At 39.7% G+C, this 16,386-nt stretch overlaps 1 protein-coding gene and 1 long non-coding RNA gene across 10 annotated transcripts in view; one reads left to right on the forward strand and one right to left on the reverse strand.

Annotated features, from left to right (window-relative positions):
- RFX3 (regulatory factor X3) overlaps positions 1-16,386 on the forward strand; it is a 439,312-nt gene that overhangs the window by 154,713 nt on the left and 268,213 nt on the right. Inside the window, exon 1 of one of the 9 annotated variants that reach the window (XM_045772594.2) lies at positions 4,569-4,957. The exons of 6 other annotated variants lie outside the window; for them this stretch is intronic. The gene's annotated coding sequence lies outside the window, so the exon portion shown is untranslated. 2 more of the 9 variants (XM_087858879.1, XM_087858877.1) reach the window with 2 other exon arrangements.
- LOC148107164 (uncharacterized) lies at positions 778-4,658 on the reverse strand. The gene is made up of 2 exons (XR_015722954.1): positions 4,518-4,658; positions 778-4,149 (listed from the first exon to the last, which is right to left on the reverse strand). It is a non-coding gene; the product is annotated as an uncharacterized LOC148107164 (long non-coding RNA).

Consider the following 16,386-nt stretch of genomic DNA (forward strand, 5'->3'; position numbering starts at 1 on the left):
CAAGTTGGACAGTGCAGGATCCTCTGTATCACTTTAGATAATTCTCCTACGTGCTGTTCCAGTAAATCCCATCTCATCACCCCACCGTCACTGAGAAATACTAAATACAGATTAGTTTTCCCTATTCTTGAACTTTTTATAAATGGATTTATATGGTACGCACTCTTTGTGCCTGGCTACTTTTGCTGAACATAATGTTTTTGTGATTCATCCATCCGTGTTGTTTTATTTAACACTAGCCAATTCCTTTTCATTGCTCAATAGTATTCCATTGTATGAATGTATCACAATTTGTTTTTCCATCCTCCTACTGATAGACATTTGGGCTGTTCCAATTATTTTTATTTTATTTACTTTTTAAAAATATTTTATTTATTTATTTAGCATGCGAGTGGGGAGAGGTGCAGAGGGAGAGAATCTCAAGCAGACTCCATGCTGAGCATCGAGCCCCATGCTGGGCTTGATCTCACAACCCTGAGATCATGACCTGAGCCAAAATCAAGAGTTGGATGTTTAAGTGACTTAGCCATCCCAACACCCCTCCATTTATTTGATTTTAATGTTGCATTCTGCATTAATTGAAGGGAAAAACCTGCATGTGTGTATTCTGGTCTTGAGAAAAATTAGTCAACATAGGATTCTACTATCATCTTTCTGTGCTGGGGTAAAAATTCAATTCCTGGTTATATATAAGGGTGTAAGGATATAAAGTATTACCTCAGGACGGCTGAGTAAACACCTGGTTTGTATTACTTAAAACACAATTAGACCAATCCACCAGAAGAAAAAATATTGCAATGTTTTTATTTTTATTTATTTATTGCAATGTTTTTAAAACCAAAATATATTTTGGGTGAGGATGGGTAGATTTGGGGCTTTGCCAAAGAATAGTGGCAAATCATGTATAATTTTGAATTACCTTAGCCTTTACCTGTCTTTTCTTTTTTTTTTAAAGATTTATTTGAGAGCCAGAGAGCGAGCACATGAGGGGGAGGGGCAGCAGAAGAGGGAGAAGCAGACTCCCTGCTGAGCAGGGAGCCTGATGTGGGACTCAATCTCAGGACCCCAGGATCATGACCTGAGCTGAATGCAGATGCTGAACCGACTGAGCCACCCAGGCACCCCTCTATCATTATTGATAATTCATATATCCTCAGAACTTCAGATCTAGTAAAGGCAATTAGTAATCTAGTTGTCTAATTCCCCAGGGCTCTGCATACATAAGTACTCAATAAATAATGGTTGAAACTATTCATTTCACATAGGAGAATTAAAACTCTAGGTGTCCCTTAACTGAAGAAAATCAGATATTATAATCAAATGAAAAGTCTGAAACAGGAGTGGTTTCCATTTGTGGATTCACCACAAATTCAGTGGGAAGCTGTGACAGACCAATACGTTAATTTTCAAAACTCTCATACATACAATTTTTCAGAAGTAAATCTATCCTCATCAGTATTTTATCTTTTCATAAGCAGCTTTTCCTTTTACAAGCATTAATGTTAATTTATTAGTTCTTGAATATGCAGCAGATATCAATAAGAGGAAGTAACCTAATGACAGTATTGAAAAGGAAATTTACCCTTAGGAGCGATTTATAAAGTATTCATCCATACATAATTTGGGCTTCACAGTTTTCAAGTGATGCAGATACAAACATGTTAAATGATGTCTCTGCCAATCAGTCCAAGCTGAGAGCAGAAACAATCTAAGTTCAAAGGACACAGCATTTTAAATTCACAGATACTGACATTGAGCATTTTACAGACAAAAACTATGTCTGGCCCATTTTCGGTACTCAACAAAAAATTACTGCATTGGCAGTTTATTGCATTTGTCAAGGAATATAAAATATTTTTTGGTTAGGTGTCTTTTCTTATTGAGGCTAGTGTGTATTGCCTGTAACAGGTGATAAATGCTAGATACTGCTGGGTCTCTTCTGTGACTTATGTAATTTATTTCTGAAATATATGTACAACATATGTGAAACTGCAGCTATGCTTAAAAATGACCAAAAAGGAGATCCTATCAGAACTGACTAGAGGTAAAGGGATTTCTGGGTCCTTTCCTAACTAGTTATAGCACAAAACAATACATACATCTATAATCCAGCATGTTTCTGAATCTAGAGCTTGAGTTGGTAGCTTGGTTATCTGAGTCAGTGTGGTGGTAACATTGAAAATTTCCTATTACTGTAGCCTTGCTATGGTGTTAGAAGTCCTACCATCAGTTATCTTAAAACAGGGAAAAATAGTCTAATAGTTGTCTTTTCGAGAACTCACTTAAGGAAATTTATCTATTCCTAACTCAGGAAAAGGCCAAATCAAGAAATAGGTTAAAAAAAAACAAACCCCAAAAAACCCACAAAAAACCAAACAGTCTCTAAGCAGCTTAAAACTGGTGTTACAATGTCCTCACATAAAGGTCACACACTTTTTCTAAGAGTTCCTCAAAGTACCTATTTATACTCTTGGGACACAGTCGTGCACAGGCTTCATTATGTGGTTTTCTTGCCTGCAGATTGAAAGCAGTCAATTAAAAGGGTGGGGAGGACACTAGAACTGTGCTCACTGACAGCAATAAGAAGCAAGAGCTGACAGCTAGGGAAGGGACAAACTGTAACAAGCAATTCAACAAAAAAAGCAAAGCTATTCAGTGCTGCGGGGTGTGAGCAAACTGCCCTGCACATCATTACAACAGAGGACTTACATCTGTAAATGTAGTGAAATGAATATTCAGAATGATTACCAGTTTTCACACAGCTGGAATGCGTACCTTATTTTCCATGTGTATATCGAAACTATTATTCTAAATCTGGAGAGATTGTTTTTTGTTTTTGTTTTTTAAAAGCTATTGGTCACCACATTGTCATTTGCCTCGGACTAAAAGGTCTAGTACCAGTGAGTCCTGAAACCTTTTAGTTTTAGCTCTGTGCTCGCCGCGTTCACTATTACATTATAACACACTAGTATAAGCCTCTGTGAGTCGTTATGAGATTACCTACCCCAACATCGGTTTCTGCAACCTATTGTTTCAAGAGTTGCTTCCTAAAATACCCTTATCTAATATTCCATGACACGGAGCAGTAAAATAAAACCGCTATTTAAAGACTCTGTGCCTGTTTCCCTTAAAATGAGAATATTCGGACCTAATAGTGGTGCTGTGAGGATTAAATGAGATAATATATGTAAAACACTAAGCACAATGTCTGGGGCAGCGTAAGCGCTCAGTAATGGTCACTATTATTATTTTAGCACTGGGAATTTATGTCGGCCCAAATCCCTTATTTTGCAGGTGCAAAAATTAAGCCTCCAGAGAACTGACTTTCTTAGGCTCTACTTCTAATGTTATTGTCTTGGATAAGCAGCTTAGCTGCCTGTGTTGGAGGTTTGGGGCACTGGCAGGGCCCAGGGGAATGTGCCTGCAGGACTCCTGCGTGCAGAGAATTGGACCAGTATGCTGGAACCGTGAGCTAGGAGCGGCTGGGCTCCACAGAGCCGGTTGTGTGCTAACAGCATCCATACTGAGGAAGCCATTCGTCTACACAGCCGGAAACAAGACCCTCAGATACCGCAGGTTGTCAATAGAGCTGAGGGTGAGGCCGGTAATAGTGGGCTGAGCTCAGATCCCGGTTCGGTCAGCTTTCAAGAGGCGAGAGCACCTTACTCTGGGGGGGTGGGGGGCAGAAACGAACGGGATGCTATCTCAGGCAGGTGTGAGTTACCCCACCCATCAGCGCCTTCCGCTGAGGGGCACCGCCAAGCATTCTCTCGTCCTGCAGCGAGGACAGCCGCCCGCCCCGCCGGCAGGGAGGGAGCACCTCGCCTCTCGCTCCGGAGCAGGGGCCGGACGAGCTCGGGACCGGCCGTCCGCGCGCCACACCGCGGCGGGACAGCGGGAGGCGGCGCGCGGCCCCCACTCGCCCCAGGCTCGCCTGCTCTAAAATGGCGGCGGAGGCAGCTCGCTCACACCCCGCCGCCCGCGCTCTTCCAAAGTCGGGGCCGCAGGAGGCGGGAGCCGGCCGGAGCGCCGCGAGCAGGAGGGCGCGGGCTGCTTGGACCCTCCAGTACGGCGAGGGCCACGGAGCTTTGAAGTGCCCACGCACGCTAGAAGCCAGGAGGCGGATGCAACTGGAAACACCTCCGGCGCCTCAGAAACGAAGGGAGGAAAAAAAAAGGAAAAAGAAAAAGAAAAAAAAAAAGTGAGCGAGCGGCGGCGGCACATCCGGGACCCTCCGCCCGCCCCGCCCCGGAAATGATGTTTCAGGCCAGGAGCGGGGGAGGAGATCGCTCTTCAAAGTGGATTCTTTCCCCGCCGTAGTTGGTCTCCCCACAAAGTGTCTGGAATCGCCTTCAACACCCCCTCTCCCGGGTTACTCGTTACCCTCTTGCGGCTCTGGGGCTTCTTTGCACAAAGCTGGCTGCTGGAACTGGCAGCTCTCGCCTCGCAGAAAGTACCCCTCGCACCACGCCCCTGCTCGCCCCCAGTTGCCTTCTCAGTGCGTGTAGTAAGCGTACCTCCGAGAGGACTCTTGGGTGACCTCAGCCCCTGTCAAACCTAAGCGCAGCTCTTCGGAGCCCGTCCTCGGAACCCCGCCTCGCACTCCCCGCACCCCCCACCAAACCCGGCCCGGGTTCGGCGCTGTCCGTCAAGGTGCCGAGCCCGCCCCTTCCGGCGGCTCGCCGGGCCCGCCTCCTCCCCTCTTCCCTCCCCACCCCTCCCCGTGCGAGTGTCTCCCTCTCCCTCTCGCTCCCTCTCTCTCTCCCTCTCTCTCTCTTTTGTGAGTTATAGCAACCGTTGCCTTGTGAATCAAGCGCCATAGTCACCGTAGTCCTGGCGACTGTTACCCATCAACAACAACTACTCCTCTCCTCCTCCTCCTCCTCTTCCTCCTCCTCCTCCCCACCACCACCATCTCCATCACCCACCAACAACACCACAATAATCCACAGCCAAGGTGAATATTCTTCGGTCTCTACATGTGTGTGGGAGCGTGTGGCTGCGTGTGAACGCGTGTGTCCGTGCGTGTGTGTGTCCGTGTGCGCGAGCCGAGTGTGGCTGTGCGGGGGTCTCACTCCTGACACCGGGGGCTGCCGCTGCGGCGCCGCCGCCGAGGGGCTCCGTGCCCCGGCTTGTTTACAATGGACCGAGCGCGCCGCGGCTGGCTCGGGGGTGTGGGCGCCGCGCCGCCCCGGCCCTCGGCGGCCGCGCTTCAGGGATGGAGCGGGAGCGCTGGGGGCTGCGAGCCGAGCGGGAGAGGGAGCCACAGTTCCCCGACGCGGATGGTGGAGCTCTCCCCTAGGTCTGGCTCAGAGGAGGAGGGTCAGGTGAAGAGATAAGGCTTGCTTTCTTTCTTCCTTTAATTTTCTTCTTTTCCAAAGCTGCTGGTTTCCTGCTTCTTTCCAAACCGAAATAGACAGCAGCGTGCGGGGGGGGGGGGGGTACCAAGAGGTGGTGTTTTGTTGTTGTTGTTGTGCACTTGTGGGGCCTTGTTATGGGTTTTGTTATTTTTATCCTCGTACAACGGTGAACTTTTCCCACCGCCTATTCCCTTCATTTTTGCCCCTCTTTGCCTTGTGCTAAATGGGCTGCTCTGCTTTTGCCATCATCAGCTGCACGGTTTCTTTTTTCTTTTAAAACTGTGTTTTCTTTGTGCTGCAAACAGTCTTAGTATCCATTCAGCACTCTTCCCTCCCCCCCTTCTTTCCCCCCCACACCCCTTGCACACATTGAAACCAGGGGCCTCTTCGCTGGGCTCTTTGCTGCACTGGAAAAGAGATTTTTAAAACAAGTCTCTCTCCTCTCTCTTTCTCTCTTTTTTGGGGTGTGTGTGTGTGTGTGTGCGCGCGCGTGTGTGTGCTTGTGATTTAAACCAGATGCAGGGCATCTGTGATACTTGGGTTAGTAGTTATTGACAGTGCTTTATCCTTCATGTGGAGATGGGAGGGGTAGTAGTGAGGTTCCATTTCACTTTGATGAACCTCCTTCCCCACAGTGGAGTGTTAACAATTTTCATTGTGGTTAGACTTTGTGTGTGATAAATAGGGAAAGGGCATAAGGAAGCTTTGTGAGAACTCAGTCTACAATGTTATTCGTGACAGTTGTAGTACTTTAAAGAGTTTTTTTTTTCTTCATCTTCTCTGTTCGTTTTCCTTTGAGAGTTGAAATTGAAGTCAAGTTGTTCATAAAGAATGTATGAAGCTTCTCAACTTGAAACGTGTGTATATTTCACTTTCTTTGTGGTTGTTAAGATCTAGGCATGTGTGTACTTAACATATTCTTTTTTGTTTACATTTTGGTTTTCTTTGGACAGTGACTTAAACTTGCTGAGGAGAGAAAACTTTTTTTCTTTTTAACTCTGTCTTTTAAAAATATTTTTTTCTCTGTAGATTTGAATACTTATCAGTCCTCAAGTAGTAGGGCTCTTGGCTAGAGGTAACCCAATTTTACAGATCCTGTAAATTCGTTTTTCAGCCTAACGTTTAATTAATACATTATTAGTAAAGAGTTTAATAATGAATGTGTGTTAAAACGGATATAATGTGCTATTATATTTACACATATTGAAGTTTCCAATTTGGAATTTTAAAATACGTATTTAAACAGTCTTCTTTCTCACAGCAAACACATATTGATTTACCTAACGGAGCAGCCTGCTAAAATTGTGACAGTATTAATTATTCTTGAGATTGTCAGTGAGCAGGTTGGGTAATTGTAATGCCATTAAGGCTAACATTTTGTAAAATAAGAGTTGGGGTTTTCAAAAAACTTTTCCTCTTTTGATGCATTTCCTTGTGATTGCTGTTTTGAGGATGAAAGAAGTCTTTCTCAGAGCACTCAAATTTCTTTATATTTATTCCCCAACCTGGGTTCCATGCAAATCTCTAATACTAACTTGTATTTTTTTTTTCTGTTCAGATGAGTGTCAAATGCCTGAACACTTTTGGATGGTGAAGTTCCTGGGTCCTATAAACTGTCTCTGAAGTTAATAGGAGTTTTGCTGTCTTGAGACAGTTTCAGACCTTATGCCATTTACATAATAGGTTTTCAGCTGAGTAGATTATATGCTTTAATGTTATGGTTTAATATTTTTATTTGCAGTGTCCAAGAACTTTTTTAAGGCATTTCACTCATTACAGTTATCTCAAGTTTTCCAAAATTTAGATTTTTCATTCACAAGTTGATCTGAGAACAGAACTTAAATTGAATTCTATTACTCATTTTTAAAAGCACATAGGTGGTGTAAAAGTTGCTGTTAGAGATGCTTTGGGCTCAAGTATGTCAGTGTTATTCATATGGATTGAGTAAATAGTCACCAGAAATACTAACGTAATGATAAATTTTAAAATTTAACACGAGGATGAATACTTAGCATTAGTTCTTTCTGTGATATTTTTCCTAGGAAGAACTATGTTATGTATTGGCGTTCTCCTGTGTTTTCAGTTTTCAGACTAATTAAAATCTGTGAAAGTGACCATGCTTTAAAACGAAAAGTATGAAGTAGGAGTTACTTATAATTTGTTTTGAATAGCTAAATATCTGTGATTCATTGTATGTCTTAATGCCTATCTGAATCTTTTGAGATTGTTTTGCCTGTGAATTTCACTAAATGGTGTAGGCATATTTATGTAGTACATTTACATGCATAAGATAGTATACTAAAATGCATTCCTAAAGTGCATCATTCTACAATGTTTCATTATATGTGGTAGTTTTGCCTAATTTAAAAAAATAACAGTATTTCTGTAGTATTCAGATAATCTCGTACTCAGGTACTCAAAAGGCTTATAGTTTATAAATTTAACATCCTTTAAACCTAAACAAATATTTTGTACCTTAAACAAATTGAGTGTGGTAAACTTTTTACCATTAGAAAATTAGCAGTTAAAAAATGAATGAATCGTTAGTCAAGATAGATTCAATGTATTATGTAAATGATGATATGTTACTTTTTGATAACATTGTTTATTCTTGAGAAAGCTGATGTTGTGAGTGCTTTTCTCTAAACTTCCAACTTAAGAAATTAGTAGATGGAGTATGATTTTGCTGTTCAAATTTTAAATTGTAAGAGTGTGTGTGTGTGTGTGTGTGTGTGTGTGTGTGTGTGTGTGTGTGTTTAAAAGGGTGACTGTAGCATCATGTGTATGAGAAGAGTTAAACAAATTCTTTCCTGAACAGACTAATGGGAATGTTACTTTGTTCTTGGCATATATAGTGAGACTGTGTTACAAGGAATGAGAATACCAAAGAAGTAAGCTTTTAAATTGTGAAGTCTTCAAGGAAGTAAACCTTTAAATTAAAAAGAGTCTGCTAGTTGTTTGTTTTTATGCTGAACATTAGACAAAAATATTCTACTTCCAGTTACTTAAAAGAAAAAACAAAACAACTTAGTTTCCCTAATGGAGTCATTTCCTTTAACTGTTGGATATAGATTCCCAGTGGCCATGGCAAAACAGATTTTAAATGCCTCTCTGTTCACAGGTGCATAGTGTTCCCATATTTTGGAAATCCAAGATTAAGTGGATTTGACTAAATCTAGCTTGTTAGGGACAGATGGCCGCTTTAAACAGGTGTCACTTTCATTTCTAGTGCATTGTGTTGGGACTTCCATTGGTTCACAAAAGGGCTGTCTGAAGCAGGTGGCATCCTTTGCTTTTGTCCTTAGTAAAATATACTTTTGGAGTTAATTATTTTCCTAGGAAGTTTTCTTTCTTTCTTTTTTTTTTATTTTTTTAAGTAGAAGTTTTGAACTCTTCAAATTAAGATTCATAATTAACATAACTTTTATTTCTGAATATTCTATTTTCAAGCTGTATAAGTTGTGAACCCTTTCATAAAACATCTTAAAAAATCTTAAAAGTAGTGGGAAATTCCATTTGAATCCAGAAAAAGTACTCGGGAGCACTTTACCAATCAGTCAAAATTACCTGAAGCAAAAAGCCAAGGAAGATTTAAATTAAGTGAAATTTGATTAACATGACACCTAACTTTGGCCATACCATCCTTAAGGAATTTTTTTTTTGACAGCATTCTTTTAATTTGAATGATAAGCGTTGGAAACCAGTATTGTTTTTGTTCATTATTTTAAATATTTTCAAATTAAAACATTTTTCTGACCTACTTCAATTGTTACTATGACATTTTTAGTGGTCTTTTTAAGCGAAAATTGTTTTTAAGCATTAATGTTTAAAAATATGTACCGGAGTAAATAAAAGAGTATCAACCTATTGATTTCTAAGGTTCATTTTTACTTTGGTTCTCTCCTTTTTTGTGGGAATTTTATACATCTTAGAACAGATGCACCAGAGGGTGCTGTGCTGTTTGCAACATGAGATTATCATCACTAAAAATGTGAACTGATTAGAACTTTTATTTAAAGAAAAAATGTTAATTATATATGCATTCAAGCATCTAATAGCCTTATTTCTGTTGAGTTTAAATTTAATACGCTGTCTTAATTGGCAGTTTTGTACCAAAGTCTGTCTCTGTACTGGTATAATATGTATTAGCACAACATAAAATAATATCCAGATTGATACTTTGGCATAGTTTGAATGTCAGCATTCGTCCTTTAGGTGTATACATTGATTGTCTTCCTACGCAGGTATGTCAATCTCTGTCTCAAAAATTTAGGTTAACCTGAGAATCCTACTATTTCGACAGTATGGCTCTGTACTGCATAGATTGGGTATTGTTGGCACATAACAATATATTGTATATTCTTAAAACGTTTTTATATGGCATAATTAATGATATGCTTTTATAGTATGATTTTTTAAAACTACCTCAAAAGTATAAGTGGTAATAATAGTTGTCAGGCTAATTAAATCAACAACAATAATAATATTAAAAAATCGTCTGGAGAATTCAGTCCCCACTTGACGCTGTTGGAGCAGTCTTGTTTGACTATTAACTTTGGCTTTTATTACCTGAAAAGTTTTAGAATCTTTGCCTCACTCTGTGCTGTATACTTCCAAACTAGAAGTGGTTGGATATTGTTTTCTGTATCTGAGTATTTGTTGAGTGTGATTTTTTATGGAGAAGCATTGAATCCAATCTCTTGGGCTCTTCTTGCATCATTGACTTTTTCCTCCTTCTGCAGTATATACTCTAAAAGACAAATACTGAAACAGTGGTAGTCAGTGTCTTTCTCAAGTAAGATTAGAAAGATACAGTTGTATAAGTTTTTTTTCCTCCAGATAACAGATTTATGGATTGATCTATACTGTTATCCCACGTTTAACTACAATCAGCAAAATGTGATATTTTTTATAAGTCCCTTTACAAGACCTAGTACTTCATGCGTTGGAATGTCACGAGTCAGAGATATCAATAGAGAATAACTGTTTTTAAACACTAGTTTTGTTAAAATAGGTGAGGCATTTTTCTTTTACAGTGTGGTCTTACAGTTTACCAGTTAGTTTCTGCCATTAAGATTTTTAAAGTATATGAGATTGTTTTAACACCTTTGTATTTGAAGTTTTATATTTCATATCAAGATACAGGAGGTACTTAATGAAAATAAATCAGTTAAAAATGGGAATATATCTCAAGTACCAAATAGGTATATGTTTTGTCCTTTAAATGGAGTGATGGGATAAGGATATTGGTTAAGAACACAGGCTTTAGGGTCAGGTTTCAGATGATCTTGCTAGCTGTGGGACCTTGGACAAGTTACTGAGCTTAACTTAGCTTCAGTTTTCTCGTCTGAGAAATAGGATCAACGTTACCTGCCCTACAGGGTTTTGTGCTTTGCTCAGTATATAATACTGAATACATGCTCAATACATGTTGATTCTTACTATGAGAGACTACTGACAAGATACCTTTTTAAATCTTTCTGCCATCTAAGAGTTCTTTTAAAATGTTTCTGATTATCTCCTCAGTGGGCCCTAAATTTTGAAAGATACTGCCCAGTGATCTACACTCATTAAATAACTAATCTCTCCTCCCCTACCTTTAAAAATAAAGATGTGAAGCTATTTAGATTACTGTGAAATTTGGATTACTATTTGATAACCAGTCTTGTTATTACACTGAATTAATAGCATGTTAGCCCAAAGTAATGTGTTAGTTTTACTCTGCAGCCCTATTATAATGGCATTCTTTTACTGCATTTGGACAAATCTCCTGGTCCAGGGAATCTCAGACTGAGAACTCATAATGCAACATTTCATAAACTCTTACAATTCCTATTGTCCATCTTGTTGTCCAAGTTATATTTTCCTTTTCACATCTGTTATACATGAATTCATTTGAAAACATTTTGTGCCTTTTTTATAGACTTTATATAAAATGTAGTCATTAATATATAATGACAATAAATAGCTGTATAAAGACGAGTTCATCGAGGAATTATTCTACAGTTTTATAATGCACTGCTGAGAATTGTTATTAAGAGTAGAAAAATGTGTGAGGTCACCACTTGTATACCTGTAGCAGTAAGTAATTTTGGGATAATTTGCCAACCCCGATCTTGGGGTATAGAGTAACCTTGGAATGTTATGCAGTAAAGCATAATGTGAAATTAGAGAGGAAAAATGTCATCTTTGGTGCTCTTTCTTTGGCTCTTGAAGATGTTTAAAGAAACAGTTGGCTGCTTTACTGTCTCTAACGTTGCTATCTAGTAATTTGCTATATATCTTTTTTTCTAAGCATTTTGACTGAGAATTATTTTTTATCCATTTTAGAGTGATCTAGATTAGCTAGTCCTGATCTTTCTCAAACTGGAAATGTGATTTATACATATCCCAGTTGAAAGTTGACTCAAAACCGTGGGTCATCTTTTTTGCTGAAGCGTTGTGTAATGCACGGCTTTCCTGCCTGTCTCTCTCATCTTACCTGTTCTCGTTCTCCCCACTCCTGCTAAGTGTTTAATTATATGATTCCTTTTACATTATTTTTATAGACAATTAGTTCCAATATATAAAGTAGCAGACTCTCAGCTCAGCCATCTCCTCCGCTTCTCTTTTTCCGGTGAATTTCACACCCATTTGAAAAGGAACTTTTGGGAAAAAAGCCAGGGACCATGACTTAGATGGCAAGGTTATACCATCATTATTTTCTTACAGGTTCTATCTGTCTGACTGCCCTCTTGAACAAATACGTATCCTTGTTCCACGAATGATGTAACCTGAGCACAGTTTTGCTCCAGGAGGCTCCTGTCCTAGTCCTGGCTAGGTACTTGCCTCTGGCTAAGCTCTTTAGTTTAAATCTCTCGTCTAGCCCCAAAATATTATGTTTGCACATCACATGTCTGCCCATTGCTGACTCTTAATCCCTACGTAATTCTTTCTCACTACTTTTATTAGACACCGTAATACCTGGTCAGTACTGCTTGCGTTTGCTTTGCTCGGCCAGGACGACCAGAGGTTCTTGATCCTTCCTATCGAGGCAAAAATGGGGACGGACTAGTTGGAGCTGAGCTCAGGAAAACTAAGAGTGAGGCAGTCATCTGAAAATGAAAGTGCATTAGCTGGTGAGAGGAGACAGATCCATGGGGAAGGAATGTGGATGGAGAGAGGAGAGCGCAAAGAGGGGGATGACAGAAAGAAGAGTCTTCAAAAGTGCGGGATAGAAGAGAGAACCCAGGTCTGTTTAGGGACTCACTGTACCACTAACTGTAAAACCTTAGGCTGCTCACTTCAACCCCCCAGGTCTCAGTTTCTCTGTCTATAAAATGAAACAATAGGGCTCTGTGATCTCTCAAGCCCTCTGAGCACGAATAGTCTAGGATTCCATGGCAAGATTGGCACTGGGAAAAAAACATGATGATAACAGGGAGCCGGGAATTGGTGTTTCCTTGACCGATGGACTGAGAGGCTGGCATTTTGCTTGCCTATTCTTTCTTCTGCTAAGAACAACAGAGAAGGAAAACCCAGAGCCTGGGTCAAGCATAATGGCCATACCTACGTCACAGTCTCAGAAGGTCCCACCATTTCAGTGGCCCCCATAGGGAGCTGTGGCCAAGTGCCCTGGTTTGCTCACCCACATAGAATTAGCTGAGCCTCACAGCTTGAGCTCCTGCCGAGCCAGCTCCTCTATGTCTGTGTGCCAGACAAGTGTCTGACAGTTGGGGCTCCTGCCTGTTGCTCACCGATGAGATATTTAAAACTGGACATAATTTCCCAAGTCTGTGGATAGGCAGTGTGACGGAGGGAGAGAAAGGGAGGGAGGGAGGGAGGAGAGGGGATAGCGTGAGCTCTCTCATCAGAAGCAGTAAAAGTTTAGGTTTCTGTTTATCTCATTTTTCAACATTTCTCCCCCAGTTATTATAGCCTTGACTTTTTCTTCTCTTCACGCTATTCAGCTGCTTTTGAAAAGAGCTAAAGTCCTGTCAAGGGGTTTGGGCAAGTGCCTTTGGATTACTTTGGGGCCCTGCTCTGGGAAACATTCCCCTCATCTACACTCGCTCGTATTCTCTGCTGTTTTTCCGTTGGTGATACGTACTGCTTTCTTCCCCTGAATATTATTAATACTTAAATAAGCATTCTTTTTATTCAGGTTGGTGGCAGAAAAAATATTGTGTCTTTTGGTCAAGAAGTATGCCTTTTCATAAAATTTTACTTTAATGTCAATTTGGCAACTAGACTTCAAGATTTTAGAGCATCGCAGACTGCAGACGGAAGCATAGTTTGCATTAGTTCAAGATAAGTCTTAGGTTCTGCTGTATCTCACCTCTTTTACTGATCTAATAAGTGTACAGAAGATTAATAGATTGTAATTATTGTTGCTTTTAAAACTATTTTTGAACGATTGTTTTTTATTGATTTATATAAACATATTCAAGTGTCTGAACCGTGTCCAGATTCCAACACTTGATAGCTTTTCGTAATTTCAAATGTCATAACTATCATTCTTAAAAATGTATCAATCAACATAGTTTATTTTAATATGCAAAACCATTTTAGAAAGTCCTCGCTTATCACTTGTTTCTTTCTTCTGTGCTTTAGTTGCGGAACGGTGGGTGAGGAAGGTTCCTGGAGAGGCAGGAAGAAGAGATACATTTAGAAATCATATCCTGTTTTCATTGTTAAATACTAGTGTACTAAATACTTACCCAGCCGTTTTTTCCGGACTGTGAAGTTTTGGTGGGAGTGGGGTTTGAGGTGGGAACTGTGGACATGGGGAGGGGGAGACAGAAGTGACTCAGGTTTTCCAGTGTTTCTTCCACTTCTCTTTGCTTTTCAGCTGTCGTGTTGTGCAGAGTATACGTACTTTTGTGAGCACAGGGTCTTATTACTTTCTATTTATCAGTGATCCTTTTCTCCTTAAAGACTGCCTCTATCTGTATGTCTATCCCTTGTGCATTAGTAGATGTGCAATCATCTTCTTCTAGGGAGCCAATATTGTGATTTGGTCATGCACAGGTTTTTAGGAAGATAGGCATAAAAGAAAGGAGTATTGCGAAAATCTGGTTTGTGTGCCACATAATGGAAATGATGTTTCCGATCCACCTCTCCACATTTTGCTTTGGGTAGATTGTTTTGTGAGTGTATTTTTTGCAATAGAACCTAGGTTGTCCCCCTCCTCCTATTTAGGCTGACATTTTAAAGAACCAAAGAGTATAATCTGTCACATCAGGCTTTTGCTGATTGGCATCTGATTATGTCTGATGACAGTCTTGGAGGTGATTTTTAATGAAGTGTCAGTGTAAAGGTCATTAATAAAAAAACACATGAAAAGATACTATTCTAGTGGTCTTAAAATCACCTTTACCATTTTAAATGTACAGTATGTGTTTTGATGTGGCGTAATGAAAACCCAACAGGAAAAAACTAACACAGGCACAGATGAAGCTAGAATTCTTTGCTTTATAACAAGGTCATATTGCATGCTTCTAAGTGACATTTTAAAACATTTTGTTTAAAAAGTCATTTTATAGTTTTAGGGTGTACATACATTAAGAAAAATAGAATTTAGCTTATATATTGTGTTTTGTGTATATGTGTGTTTGTAGGTCTTTAGAAAGTCGTTTTAATGTATGTGTTGCTGGTGTTTCAGAACTTCGGTCAGTACGACATTTGCTCACTAGTTTTTGCATTATATGTATCTTGTAACAGTATTAGGAACCACTCTAGTGCTGTTCTCTTGAGGCAAAGAAAATTGAGGGAAATATTTGACTTAAGTTCTTTGAATGACCTTTGTGTGATTTGGGGAACAACTTTTAATAGTGCTGCACATTTTATGATGATTTTTAGAGGCAACCTTTAGTTAACAAAGGCCATAAATGCTGAAGTTGAATTCATTATAGTTAAAGACAAAAATTGTAATTCATTCCAATTATAGTAGATTAAGGTATTATACTGCTGGATCAACATTTGATCTGTTCCTTTATTTTTAGAAGTCTGCCGAGTTTTGAAATTTAAAACCTTTTAAATAATGTTGAATGAGTAGCGCTCTATAATAGATGTGGATTTATATTTCAGCAAAGGTTTGAGAGCCATATGGCTTAGAAGTGAGGTGGGATTTTGTTTCTGAAATTGGAAGGTGATGCATTTTAATATTTTGCTTGGGTTAGACTCTCTTGAGCATTTATTAGTTTTGATAGAAATGCAAGTGACCGGGGACTGGAGATGTAGATCAGAGTATTGGTGAGAGGAGCTCCTTGTAGCCATCCTGAAACTTCACTCACCTCCAGTCCTGGTGCCCTGGATAAACTTTGACATAAAAGCTTCTGTCTTGGATAATATAAGTTTCTTATTCTGTTGTGTTTTTGTTAATTTTCATTGCTGTCTGGAATTTCCCAATCCCACAGCACAGTCTTGTGACGCATTATACGTGGGCTTTAGAAGTTCCAGTTTACCTTTTGGTTTATAAGCCTTAGAAAGAACGCCAGGAGATGCCACTCCATGCCCAGAACACCACGTTGATCTGAAGGAATAGGGTAAGAATGAGGGTGAATCAGGTAAATCTAAAATTTGATTCAAAAGCATGCCAGCAGAGGCCTCAGGTGAGTGGGTACATTTGTCTGTAAGCTTGTAGTTCTATGCCGTTGCCCTTTATTTTTGGATGAGGAATTAAAGGATTTATATCAGTTTGTATTTAGTGCCTGTACTATTTTGGTTAATTTAGGAATCCTGAAGACTCAGGGTTTCTTTGGGTTTTAAGGAGTATTTTGAAAGAAAAGAGAGAAATAAGAAATTAGACCAAAATTACATATCCCCAGCTGTGTGGAAATATTTCTTAAGGTTTCAAGTTGTCGAGGGCTACAAAAATGACAGAGATGATATTTGGGAATCAAAAAGGATAAAAAGGAGATACTGAAAATGTAGTTAGATGAAATTAGTGGAGAATTTTAAAATAGAGATAAAAATAAAGTGGGTAAATCAGAGTTTGATTGGCGAGATTATTTATTGGATGAACAGTCATTGTTTTTGCTTTACT

This window comes from Ursus americanus, chromosome 34, assembly GCF_024610735.1.
Source record: "Ursus americanus isolate L20-20 chromosome 34, mUrsAme1.1.p, whole genome shotgun sequence".
Classification (NCBI taxonomy): domain Eukaryota; kingdom Metazoa; phylum Chordata; class Mammalia; order Carnivora; family Ursidae; genus Ursus; species Ursus americanus.